This window comes from Akebia trifoliata, chromosome 1, assembly GCF_017979445.1.
Source record: "Akebia trifoliata isolate Shusen 1 chromosome 1, ASM1797944v1, whole genome shotgun sequence".
Taxonomy (NCBI): domain Eukaryota; kingdom Viridiplantae; phylum Streptophyta; class Magnoliopsida; order Ranunculales; family Lardizabalaceae; genus Akebia; species Akebia trifoliata.
Window position 1 is genome coordinate 6,095,300 of NC_141375.1, and position 13,031 is coordinate 6,108,330.

Here is a 13,031-nt window from a genome sequence, read left to right on the forward strand (position 1 = left end):
TCGGTTCTAATTCTTATTTAGTGGAACCGATCTATGTCAGTTCATTTCCAATTTGACCTCAAACCAAACCGAACCGAACCAAGTTGCATCCCTAATGCTCACTTGTTGTCCGTCATTTTCCTAAGCAGTCTTTCCTTCGTTGAATATACCTCCATGCATGTGTAGTCATTCTTTTGGGAATTGCATCCACTCCGAGGATACGTTGTTCCTCATTTATATTACCACATACATCATTTCAATTATGAGAGGTTGAATGTTGTTTCATCTGCGAAGTCAATTCTTAGTCCTCGAAGGGCTTTACGACTATTGAGAGGACGCCCCTCGACGACTCTGGACTAGGTTTTCAAAGTCATGCCGTACATCATACCACAATTCTTTTTAGTCAAATTGAGTCCTAGAATTAGGATTTATCTCGAGCTAACACATGTTCCCATTGGGTGGGTGTCATTTTCTTAACCCTAAATATACAATGAGAATCCTAAGTATTTTATGAATTATATATACTTAGATATAATAAAGTCCCCATCTTGGATTGTGAAATTCACTCACTTTCGATCCTCATCCAACATTTGCACTCGACGTCACCGCATTCAAGTCCCAACTTCCAAGCTCATCGGTATGACAATAAATTATATTTCCATCATAATGTTAATTATATATTAGGGATATTATCCAAAAGTGATTATGAGGTACACATGTTTGCTTAACTTAGTAGGAAATCTATAATTATTCATAAATGATTTTGCCTAACCTCAGTGTCCAACTTCATTTCCTTTCTTTATTTTAGAATATCATAAAGGTTTCATTTCACATGTCAAAGCTGTTATGTTTCTCATCATTGTTAGTTATCTCCAGCTCAAATTATTTTGACCTTAGAAACCACTTCACTTTCATTAGTTCAACTACCAGTACCTTTAAATTAATGTATTAGGCTTACTAGTTAAATAATTTTGTTCCCAATCCCACCAATCCACCTTAGGTAATGTGTCAAATTTGTTCCAAGTGTGAGGTGATCAGGTCATACTTGTTAACCCATTACAAGTTTCCAAAATCTATTTTATTTTATTTTTAAAATAATTCAAGGGTCATAGGCAAACCATATCAACCAAAAATAAAAGAAAATAAATTACCTCCTAAAGTATAGATGTCACATCGATAAGTTAGTAAAATCTAATCATTCAAATTTAAGAGTTAAGTGATTGTTCATTTTCAAAGTCTTTGATGAGGATAAAAAAGAAGTCTTTTTTCAAAAAAAAAAATTCTAAATTTGATCAAAGTCATAAACCAGAGGTCTCTGATTATTTATTTATTTTTTAATAATGTTTTTGACGCCCCCCTTGACACTCACCCCCATACGTTTCCTAAACTGGCATATGTTAGCAACATAGATTATTTCCTCTAGATGCACAATTACTCATATTTATGATTATAGCCCATGCCACATCAGGGTGTCTGTCAGAGGGGGTATCACGTTTTTTTTTTCCTTTTTTTTCAATATAAGAATCAATTTGATCAGTACTATATTGGAGTCGTGTTGGAGTGACCTTCAGATTGACTTCAATTCACACTTTGCCAGTGTGGAGGTGTACCTAAAATCATAGATGCTTTTCATCGAGATAAATTGAGGTCACTCCATAGCATTATTAATTGAGCCAACCTCCTAACTGTTTATATTTTATGTTTAAAGTATAATATAAAATAAATTTACAAAATTATAATTCTATTTAACTTCAAACTTCATAAAATTGGATCCCACTCGATCCAAACCTGATCCGATATTTGTGGGGTTGGCTCAAAACTTATCTGGCTATTATCATAAGATTTATTTCCAGATCAACCTGACCCGATACCAATTGGATCCATTGACAGCCCTAATTTAATAGGATGACAATGACAGCTCAAATAATTTGGTTGGTCCAAGTTTCCGCCCCGTGACATGATAACAGGACGACCTGTCATAGTGTTCATGCAATTTGCAAACCCTACTTCTACATTGGATCATCGTTATGAGGCTTTAATAGTGTTAAAAGGTAATAAAGAGAGTACAATTGGTCCCACACTCCATTAGACCAATCTCCTTATCTCTTTTTTCCTGATATAAAATGATGTGATATGATGGATAGGTAGCCATCGCTAGTCAACATTAGGGAGCCAATGCATTTCTACTATATATGACTTAAAAGATTCGGATTGAGTGATTTACAAATTATCGATAAAAAATTGATAATTCACAAATCTAAATCACTTTTAATGGGATAAGAAGTTTCAGATTTGGCTTAGATTAGGTTCGACAGCCAATGTTGGGGAACCAATGCATTTGTCTTGTATGACTTAAAATTTTTAGATTAGGCCGATTTTTTCTCACAAAAAATTGGCCTAATCTAAAACTTTTAAGTCATATTGGACAATTGCATTGGTTCCCCCAACATTGGCTGCTGAACCTAACCCATGATGGATTTCTATCAATACTTTTAAGATTCAATGAGTCAATTTAACTCAATTGAATTTTAAGTTTATTAAATGTCAATGCTTGTTTTAAAAAAAAATCATGTTGATGCGACAACTTGATCAAATCAACTCTATTACATGACTTTTCAATAAGGCTACAACTTGGGTGGACCTGGGTTCTACTCAATTGACGGGCGAGTCTGCACTGCATTATGTAAAATATGAGTTGAGTTTGGGTTAGAATAACTCAATCCAATCTTAATTTGGGTTGAGGGTTCGAATAATTTAACTCAATCCAAACCTGAGATTACATATATAATTATACAATAAACATAAATATTTTTATATTAATTATTATTATTTATTCTTAAAGTATTTTTAATTATTTTTTGCTAAATATTATTGAAAGGAAAAAAAAAAAAAAAAAATTTAACGTCACATTTTCTTCCTATTTGTTGATTATGAGTTATATTATATATATATATATATATATATATTAGTATAGTCGTACACTGGTGACGTTGTATTTCTTGTTTAAGATATAAAATTTCTTTGCTAATCAAAATATTATATATTCATTCAATGTATTGTAAATGTTCTCAGACAAGATTTTGACCACGATTAGACTTTAGAATTATTCTTGACGATTTATTCATTTTTTCAATTGTACTTGTCGATCTTCTTATTATTAACTTTGCCTAACTTATGTTAATTAATTGATAAAGTCATCATAAGTGTCTCAAGGTTCATTCCATCTAATGAATGTTGTCATATGCAGAACAATTTACTTGCCCTTGAAAAACCAACCACCATTGCCTCTAATTTCTTCAAATGACACCCAAGTTTCAAACCTTGTTTGAGTTTGTTAGAGAGATTTAATGTACTTTTGCCACCCCAATCCCCACTTTCCACCTCATCTATCTTTATTTCAAGTACAAGTTGCCCAACTCCCTCCCACCTTATCTTCTCTATTTATTGGGTTGGGCCCATGCCCATATTTCTTGTGACATTTGGGTTATGCCAGCTCAACCTCCAACCTCCAACCCCCAACCTCAAGTCTCAAAGCCCAATTGATCATTTGTTTTAAAACTCGTCGAATGGACTCAAAGCTTGGTCGAGCCGATTTGATTAGATTTCTAAATGACTAAGCCTCAAAACCATGGTTTTAAAGCTCGGTTTCATGTCTCGTCTTGTTCAGGTCCGATATCGAGTTATCTCGAAGAAGTTTTCTGATACGTTTGAGATGTCTCGTTCAAAAATCAGAAAATTGAATGTGAGGTATTAAACCTCGGTCAAAAAAGTGACTTGTGAGTTGGTCTCATTCAACTCAGATATCGAGTTAACTTGGATGATACGTCTCGATCTCGGATGAGTTTTAAAACCATGCTCAAAACTCTAAGGAACCAACTCGTCAAATCAATTCAGAAAATTATCAAGTCACTCATCAATTCAGCCGAGTCAACTTGAAAATGAACCAAGCGGGATCAAAATAATATATATATATATATATATATATATATATATATATATATATATATATATATATAATATTTTTGTGAAGATTAAAACATAACTATTTTATTTATTTTAAAATGATTAAAATCACTTTTAATTTTGTTTTATATATTTGTCTTTGACTTGTCATATTCAAGTTTTTGAGTTTTGAAAGAAGAAAAATGAAACATAAAAGATTTACATGCATGGCTCTACTCAAACTCAATGCTGGACCAAATCCATAGAGATTATTAAACCAGCTTATTATACTTAGAAACAACAACAAAAAATTAAAATTAAAATAAATTTATTTTTTTTTGAAAACGTAGAGGAATTAACTAATCCCTTTGTTTTCTACAATAAGAACACATTTTCTTAGTCTTTGTTAGCATTAATGTTTAACAAACCGAGGATTAGATTGAAAATTTGCCAAATAGATCAAACAACAGGCAGACCATCGTTCAATTTGGTTGAACTGAGTTACATTTTGTTTAAAATATTTTTAAAAAAAATGTAAATTACTTTTCTCTTAAATTATCATCCTTTATATATGAAAAAAGGGAAATTCTCACAAAAATTGATTGTTCGCCGATCAAACCAATTTAGTAAAAAATTCTGTTTGGAATATGGTTCGGTCTTGTTTTTAAAACATTGCTTGTTCGTAGGATTATCAAACACACGACCTTCTTGGCATTTTAACAATTAGAAATTTCAATGGAACCGATGAAGATCAATTTGGAACCAAACAATAAGAGTTAGATTGTATTTAGAACTGATCCAAAAACTTATTTGAATCAGGTTCAAATTGGACCTAACGAACGAGATACAAATCCGATTCAATTATCATTGGATCATACCTGAATTTGGTCAAACCCATAAAGCTACAATGTTTTTGTCTTATATAAGCAAAAAAGTTTGGAATGGGCCGATGTTTTGTGAGGATGTTCTCTATGATGAGGGGATCATCCTTGCAAAAAATCAGCCCATTCTAAAACTTCTAATCCCATCAAAAGTGATTTACAAAAAATGGACAGTCAAGAATTCTTCAATTTGTAAACATGAGGTTAGAAGTTTTCAGAATGGCCTGATTTTTGGCAAGGACGATCTCCTCAACATAGAGATCATCTTCACAAAAATCAGCCCATTCCGAACCTTTTTGCCCATATAAGATAAAGCACATTGTAATTTTATGAGTAGTTTTATCTACTCATATATCTAAAATGTATTTTGTCTTATATGGGCTAAAATTTTTGGATTGAACAGATTTTTTGTGAGGATGATCTCCTCATTATAAAGATTATCCTTATCAAAAATCAGTTCAATGTGAAATTTTTAGCTCACATAGGACAAAACACATTATATATGTATGAGTAGATATATGTGTATACGGATCCTGACCCACATATATATATATATAATTTATATATTTTCTCCTATATTATTAGGTAGGATTATTAATCCCTATCAGAACAAAACAAAGTTGATTCAGAACACAATTGATAAACTATTGGATCAAGTCATTATTGAAACCTAAATCCTTGTTCCAAACCATAAGCTATCAATTCAGAGGGTGTCATTGGGTCGGTTCCCAAAATAATAAAAATCAAAATCGTTAAATTTTATCAGTTTTGATCCCTATTGATCCTTGTTCTCAAATTAATAAAATCAAAATCAGAATACTAAAAAAAATTGAGTCGTGATGAACGCACATGGTCTTGGTACACAGTTGGGTACGTGGTTGATGTGTCAAGGGCACAGAACCATAAATCCTTTTCATCGGGATACACAAGAAAAAGAAGTGCGGTTCTGTGCCCTTGCCACGTACCAACCTACTAAGACCGTGTGCATTCATCATTATTCTAAAAAATTGCCTCCTTACATTAATGTTTATCAAATTTGATTTTCAATTTGTTCAATTCCAAATAAAACCAATTTAATTTGGCTCCAATAAAAAGAGATAAAAAATTAGGGTTTTTTATTATAATTAAATGGATCACCCATAACTATATATCAATCAAAATGGATCAGATTTTGGGTCTGATCCAATCCATGAACATCCCTAAAACCGTTACTAATCTTTTAGATTGTGAATACTAAAGATGAGATGAGGATGATACATCAGCTAAATTAGGTGGGCCCAGATATTTTCCAATTACAACATCAGAACAAGACAGCTCCCTTTGCTTTCATGTCAAGTTGCCAGACGTTGTACGTTAGGGTTGGGTCATCATCAATGCTACGATGGTGTTGTAGATAATTAAAGATAATTTGAACTTTAGAACCTTTATCATCCTAGTCATCATGTTCATACTTAAAAGACGACTCATCCTCTTATCTTTGTTACGTGATGGGTTTTTGCCACGTATACAACATGGCTCTTGCCTCTTTGGAACAACAATATCCAAACAATTTGCTTTTGGTCGGGCCCACAATCAATAAGAACAATATTCTCCATTTAATAGGCCCTGCTGATGATTTGATTTTTTTTTTTTTTTTTTTTCTCTTTTGTTTTTTGGATTTTTGATCATCTTTTAATAATTGGTCTAATCTAATAGGATTCCTAGGAATATTGACGTAAAAAAGCATTGTTCTAATCTTCAATAAATAAACCAATGGAATCAAGTAGATTTGGATGATAAATATTGGAGTCGTGATATTATGACTACCTCATGTGGCATAATCAATCGACTATTTGACGTGATAAGTTTGAAAACTGTAGATATGCACTCCTCGGGATACGTGGCTGCATTTTCCCATAAAAATGTATCTTTAGGGAATCGTATATCTCGAGGAGGAGCAAATCTACAATTCTCAAATTTATCACGTCAGGTAGTTGATTGAATATGTCACGTGGGGTGGTCAGATTATCATGATTCTAAATATTATATAATTTTAGACCTCGTTGAAGAATAGTGACCGTTTGAATTTTGTAAACCACTTTTGATGGGATTAGAAGTTTAAGAATTGACTGATTTTTGTGAGAATGATCTTTATGATGTGAAGATCATAGAGATCACCAAAAGTCAGTCCATTCTGAAGCTCCTAATCCATACATTAAAAAAATATTTGACTCTATTTAGGACCTCGGAACGCCATATATATATATGTGTGTGTGTGTGTGGAAAATTGCTTAGCATCCAAATTTAAAATTAAAATCCAACTATGAAAATATGTCTGTTTTGTTCAATTTTTTTTTTTTTTTTAATTTTTTCCAAAATTCTTAGAATTTTATACTAAATAATCATGTGGCATCGAATCGTGCTTTTGAATACCACATACATATAAGCCATATATATAAGTGTTAAAGTAATTTCATCTAAATGGGATGGCATAATCAATAGCAATAAACAGGTGAAACTCATAAAAATTTCAAATAATACTGATTGACCTAAATTCAAGGAATAAGACATTTCAACCTTTGCTTAATAGTTAGAAATATTGAAAAAACAATATATATTTGCATATATGGAGTTGGTTTTCTTTTCTTTTATTCTCTTCTCGTCTCCATGGATTAGACATATATATATCAACTTCAAGAAGTTGAAAACCTTACGTCTTTGACTTTAGAATTGAGGGACATGTACAATATCTCCTTATCCTAATCAACTAATTAAATAATTAAAATACAGAGATCTTCAATCCCACACTCCACTCCTATACTTTTTTCTATTTTTCCTTTTTTATATTAATATTTTACTACAAAAGTTCAATTAAAGACCAAAGATCAGGATGCCACGTCATAAAAGACCCATGTTGTTCTCATGGAGAAGACAATGGTCTTTCAATTGCTTTCATGCCTTTCTTCATGTTCCACATGATAAAAGAGAAGGGGTGGTGGTCACGCAAGACGAGAAGAAAAACAAGATAGAGAGAGAGAGACTTCATCTCTTGTAACGGATGAGTTTGCCACATAGATTATATGGTTCATGTTGATGGCAGCCATATCCATGGTTTGCTGGGTCCCACATAATCCTTCGGTATAGTGTGTCTAAATATTTATAACCCTTTAAGGAGAATGTGTGGGTCATATTTTATATCAACTTTTTTGTCCATCGATGGTGTAAATGTTGTATGTAGGCTTGTCAGTAGATAGTCGAAATTTGTATTTGAAAAATTAGATACTATTCGAAAATTTTGAATTTGGATTCAAATTCGGATATCATTTTCATATTCAAAATATTTTCGGATATAGATTCGAATATTAACATATCGAATCTGATAATATTCGATCCAAATAACATGTGTTATTTTATTTATTTATTATATAAATAATATAATATAATATATAATTAAAACGAAAGAGCTTTCTTCTCCAACATGTCTCGTTTCTACACTTTCCATCTAGGGTTTGGGATGAGGAGAAAGTTGTTATCTCCGTCATCTTCTCCGGTGTGTCGACCAATCAATTCATGTCCAGGTAAGTTTCTCTTTCTCCCCGTTATACTAGAATCTATATGGCATATTTGTGGAAACCCTCTATTTTGGTCAATCTCTCTCTCGACCACCATTGCCACTATGGCTCGTCTGCAAGAACCTCCCCATTTTTGCAGCCTTTGTCTCAATTGCTTAAACGATGAATCATGACATTGATGACAAGTTTTTTTTTTTTTAATAGTGCATTTTGAAGATGAATCGATGAAAATAGTTGGATTTGAGAAAGAAAGAAATCAAGATTTTTTTCTTTACAAATTTGAATTGAATATTATTCGATAGGCTAATCGGATTCGAATTCTAATAAAGTTTTTCAATATCCATCAGATTCAAATTCGTATATCAAATAAATTTTTCGTACTTGGATGCAGTTGTATTTGAACCGATAAGTATCTGTTGGTGGTCCTAATTATATGGCCCAATCCAACACTATGTGAAAATTGGAAAATTCGACAGGCTAAGATCCACGACTTTTAAGACTGAATTTCAATGGTCTAAGGCCGTTGAAATTTTTGATGTTCCCAAAATTCATTGGTTTCGATTCGTCGAATTTGTTACACCCCCCATTAATTTGAAGGTTTCAACCTATCAAAGATAAAATTTTGATGCCTTGGTCCGTCGAATTTTATGAAATCCGATGGTCTTAGGTCATCAAATATGGATTTTTTTCCCATTGTGCAAGGTGAACATTCAGCAAAACCATACTCATGTAATTCTAATTATTGGATTGGAGTAGATTTTATTTTGGGCTTTTCAATGGGCCGAATGTCAAGCTCATGATTTAAAAAAAAAAATGATAAAATCCAACTACTAATCAATATTAATTTTGGTTTTTTTTTACTTCACCTCCTACTTAATTAATCGGATTATAAATTAAGAACACCTAATCTCAAAAACAACTACCAATCACTATTAATTTTAGTTTTTATATTTATTTTTTTCCTTTTACCTCCTACTCAACTAGTAGAATGATAAAAAACATAAAATATTTTAGTTGGAAAATGCCAAAAGTGACATCCTACGACATTGTGTTCGACGCTTGCATATTACTCTTTTTAGTTTGTTAACAACTCTCTCTTTCACTAGGCTCAACAAGAGGTTCTTGTAGTGTCTCATGTTGCTCTTGCTTCACACTATACTTGTTTTTTTCAGTCATTTTCAAAGTAATTTTTTCTTATTTTTCAAATATATCCACCTACTCGTGCATTCATAATCTTTCTATAGAAATTTTACTTGCTTCAAGTATGCATGATTCCTCACATTGTCACTTGCGTCATCCCAACAACAACAAAGCCCCATTCCAAGGATTTGGGTCAGCTAGACGATTCATATTCCATCATTCTACTATGTCAAAAGCCAAGTCTCCTGTTGTGAGTGAATTCTTATATGCTTTCACTCTTTTCATCCATGTTCTTTCAGATCTTCCTCACATTTTTTTAAGAACTTCAATTTGAATTTTGTTGGCGTGAGTTGTCATTAGAGGAATTATAGGAGAAGCCTTGATTTTAGGAGTTTTGTTTTTTAAATCCCTTGGTACAAGGGTCAACCATGATTCTAGCCATAGAATCAGTATAGTCAAAAATAAATATTCTCTTGTATATAACTACCTCTAATTCCTTGTAAAAGAGTAGAAAAAGTAATATAAAAACTTCTTTCTATGAATTTTTACATGGTTTCAGAGCAAGCTCTGATTCTGTGTCAATTTTCTCTCCCCCTTAATTTTATTTTCTAACCCTACCACAATTCATCTCTTGCCACTGCAACCATGGCAGAACCTGACCAAACCAATGACTTGTGTACCACAACCATCATCACCGAATTAACCACTAGAATGACCAAAGCTTTGAATAACACTTCAGCTCCTACCCAGACCAACGGCAGTGTTGCTACTTCAATTGGCATAAAATTGGACGGTTTCAATTGTGCTCTTTGGTCCCAAGTTGTTGAGATGCACATCTCCGGCAAAAACAAGTTGGGATTCATTAATGGCGATATTACCCAACCTTCATAGATCGACCCATCCTTTCGAAAAGGGCGTACGGACAATGCCATTGTCAAAGGATGGCTGATTAATTCCATGGACCCATCACTGATCGGCAACTTCATCCGATTTTCGACTGCAAAACATGTATGAGATTCTATTGCTACTGCATATTTTGACAGAAGTGATACATCTCAGGTGTATGATCTTCGGTGGCGTGTGTAGACACCCCATTTTTGCATCCGCCTGATTAATCAACTCGTCAACCCGATCGCAACGATTCCCAATGATGGATGTGTATTCCATTACTTTATTTTGTTACCAGATGTGTTTCAGAAATCCGGATAAGGTATCTCAAACTGACAAAACCTTAGAAACCACGCTACGCTAGGAAAATACGACTCGAGAAACATAGAAATCATCATCTTGGAGACCCAAAAAGAAGTTTCACGATAAAAATCACTAAAAATTGACCAAGTTACGAAAATACCCCTAACCTCAAACACAACCCTAGAGCTTACGTTACGCTTAGGAAAACTCTCTCAAACACATAAAACAACAAATCGAAACCAAATAAATCATTTCACCAATTTTAACAGAATTTGACAAAATTACGAAAATACCCCTCATAAAGTTCATGATCATTTCACACAAAAAATTTCATAAATGACACAAAACAATATTTCCATTGAATTCTTTTCGAAAAATCGATTCTAAAACATCCTAAAACATTAAAAACTGACTTAAAACGTGAAAAATCTTCTCCAGGGGTAAAACGGTAATTTCACAATTTTCATAATTAAAAATTTTGAAATTAATAAATAAAACATTGAATAATTAAAGTGAAACATTGATAAAATTAATTTAAAATTTTGAATTAAAAAAATCGATCAATCGGACTTTCAAGTAAAATTGTTGAGGGTTCGTGAGATATTTCTTTAAGGACCCCTCCATTTGGGGGTCTAAAGAATTAAAGATATAATAGAGATGGATTATCCAAAAAATCAAATTCAACCAAGCAAGACTAAAGTCAAAATCCTAAAGTCAATCTAGTGAGACTAAAGTCAAAATTAAAGTCAATTAAGCAAGACTGAAGTCAAAGATATTAAAAGTCAATCAATTAAGACTAAAGTCAAAATATTAAAAGTCAATCAAATAAGACCAAAAGTCAAAATCATAATAGAATTCTAATTAAATAATAACTCTATATAATAGAGTTCTAACTAAAAAATAATTCTACCTAAAATAATTTTAATTAAAACACAATTCTACCTAAAACATGTCTAACTAAAACACAACTCTAACTAAAAGAATTACAATCAAACACTAATTCTATCTAAATCAACCCTTAAAAAAAATCTATAAATAGAGGTCCTTACACCCTATTTTCGTATCAAATCATAAACCCTAAGAGAAGTAGGTCTAGAAGCCCCCCTAACCTCCCATAAACCCTAGTTTTGGAGCTCCAACTCCTTACCTAACATCCCTCCTTCGATTTTAGCCTAAAGAACGCCTAAAAACCTTCCAAAAACATCCCAAAATCCGCAACAAACTTGAAGAGTTTAGATCCAAAAATAAGGAGATACCTTGCCTTGGAGATCCGAAATCAAATCCGGAGACAGAACGAAGCAAGGGAGTACGGTACACGGAGCTATTTTTGTCAGATCTGAGGGAACAAAATCCTTGCTATCGGAAAGGTATAAAACTTTTTTTTATTTTTTTATCTAGATTTTTAGCAATGTGATTTATTTGGGACGTTAGTAGAGACCGGCTTTGACCGGGCGGGGTTGGTGCTTAACACCTTCCAACCCCGTAACGTGATCCCCGGACTCTTTTTCTCTTTCGTAGATTAGTTTGCCTTTTTTAGAGTCAGTTTGGTTCCTAGACCTTAACAACTAGGTGGCGACTCCCAAACCTCAAGGGTCAAAAGCGGATCCGCGCACCCCGCGGATCTAGGGCATTTTCAGCGTGTGACTCGTCTAAAACAAGCGGGTAGATCTCTTGAGAAATATTTTATTAATCTCCAAGGGTTATGGCGCGAGATTGATTTTTGTCGCCCAAACCCAATGGAATGTGTTGTTGATATTTAGCACTATAATGACATGCTTCAGGAAGATTGAGTATATGCCTTCTTAAATGGCCTAGATGATAGACTTGATAACATTCATAGCGACATATTACAGATGCAACCATTTCCTACAATTGAACAAGCTTATACTCATGTTCGCTGGGAACCTGTTCGGTAAGCTGTTATGATCACTAGTGTCGGTGGCTCCACCAATACTCAAGGAGTAGTTTTGGCTTCAAAAGGCTTCAAGACTGGACAATCTTCTACCCGGCCTCTCACTCTAAGCAATAGGAAGCTCGGAACCTCTTCCAAGCCACGAGCCACTTCCTCCAATGGACCCAAGTGCTCTGTAGTAATCTGAAACATACTTGAAGGAATTGCTTCAAACTATATGAATATCCTGAATGGTGGAATGAACTTCAGGCCCACAAACGTCGAGATGTTGTTGATGGAGGAACGGGTCAAGTTGCAGTAGCTACAGTTGAATCCAGTCTTTTTCTCCCTCATCATGAAGAGCCCACCCATGGTAATTTACCAACCACGGATCTAGGTAAACTTGGTACTATATTGTAGGGGTGCACATTGGATTGGGTAAATCTAAGAATCGAA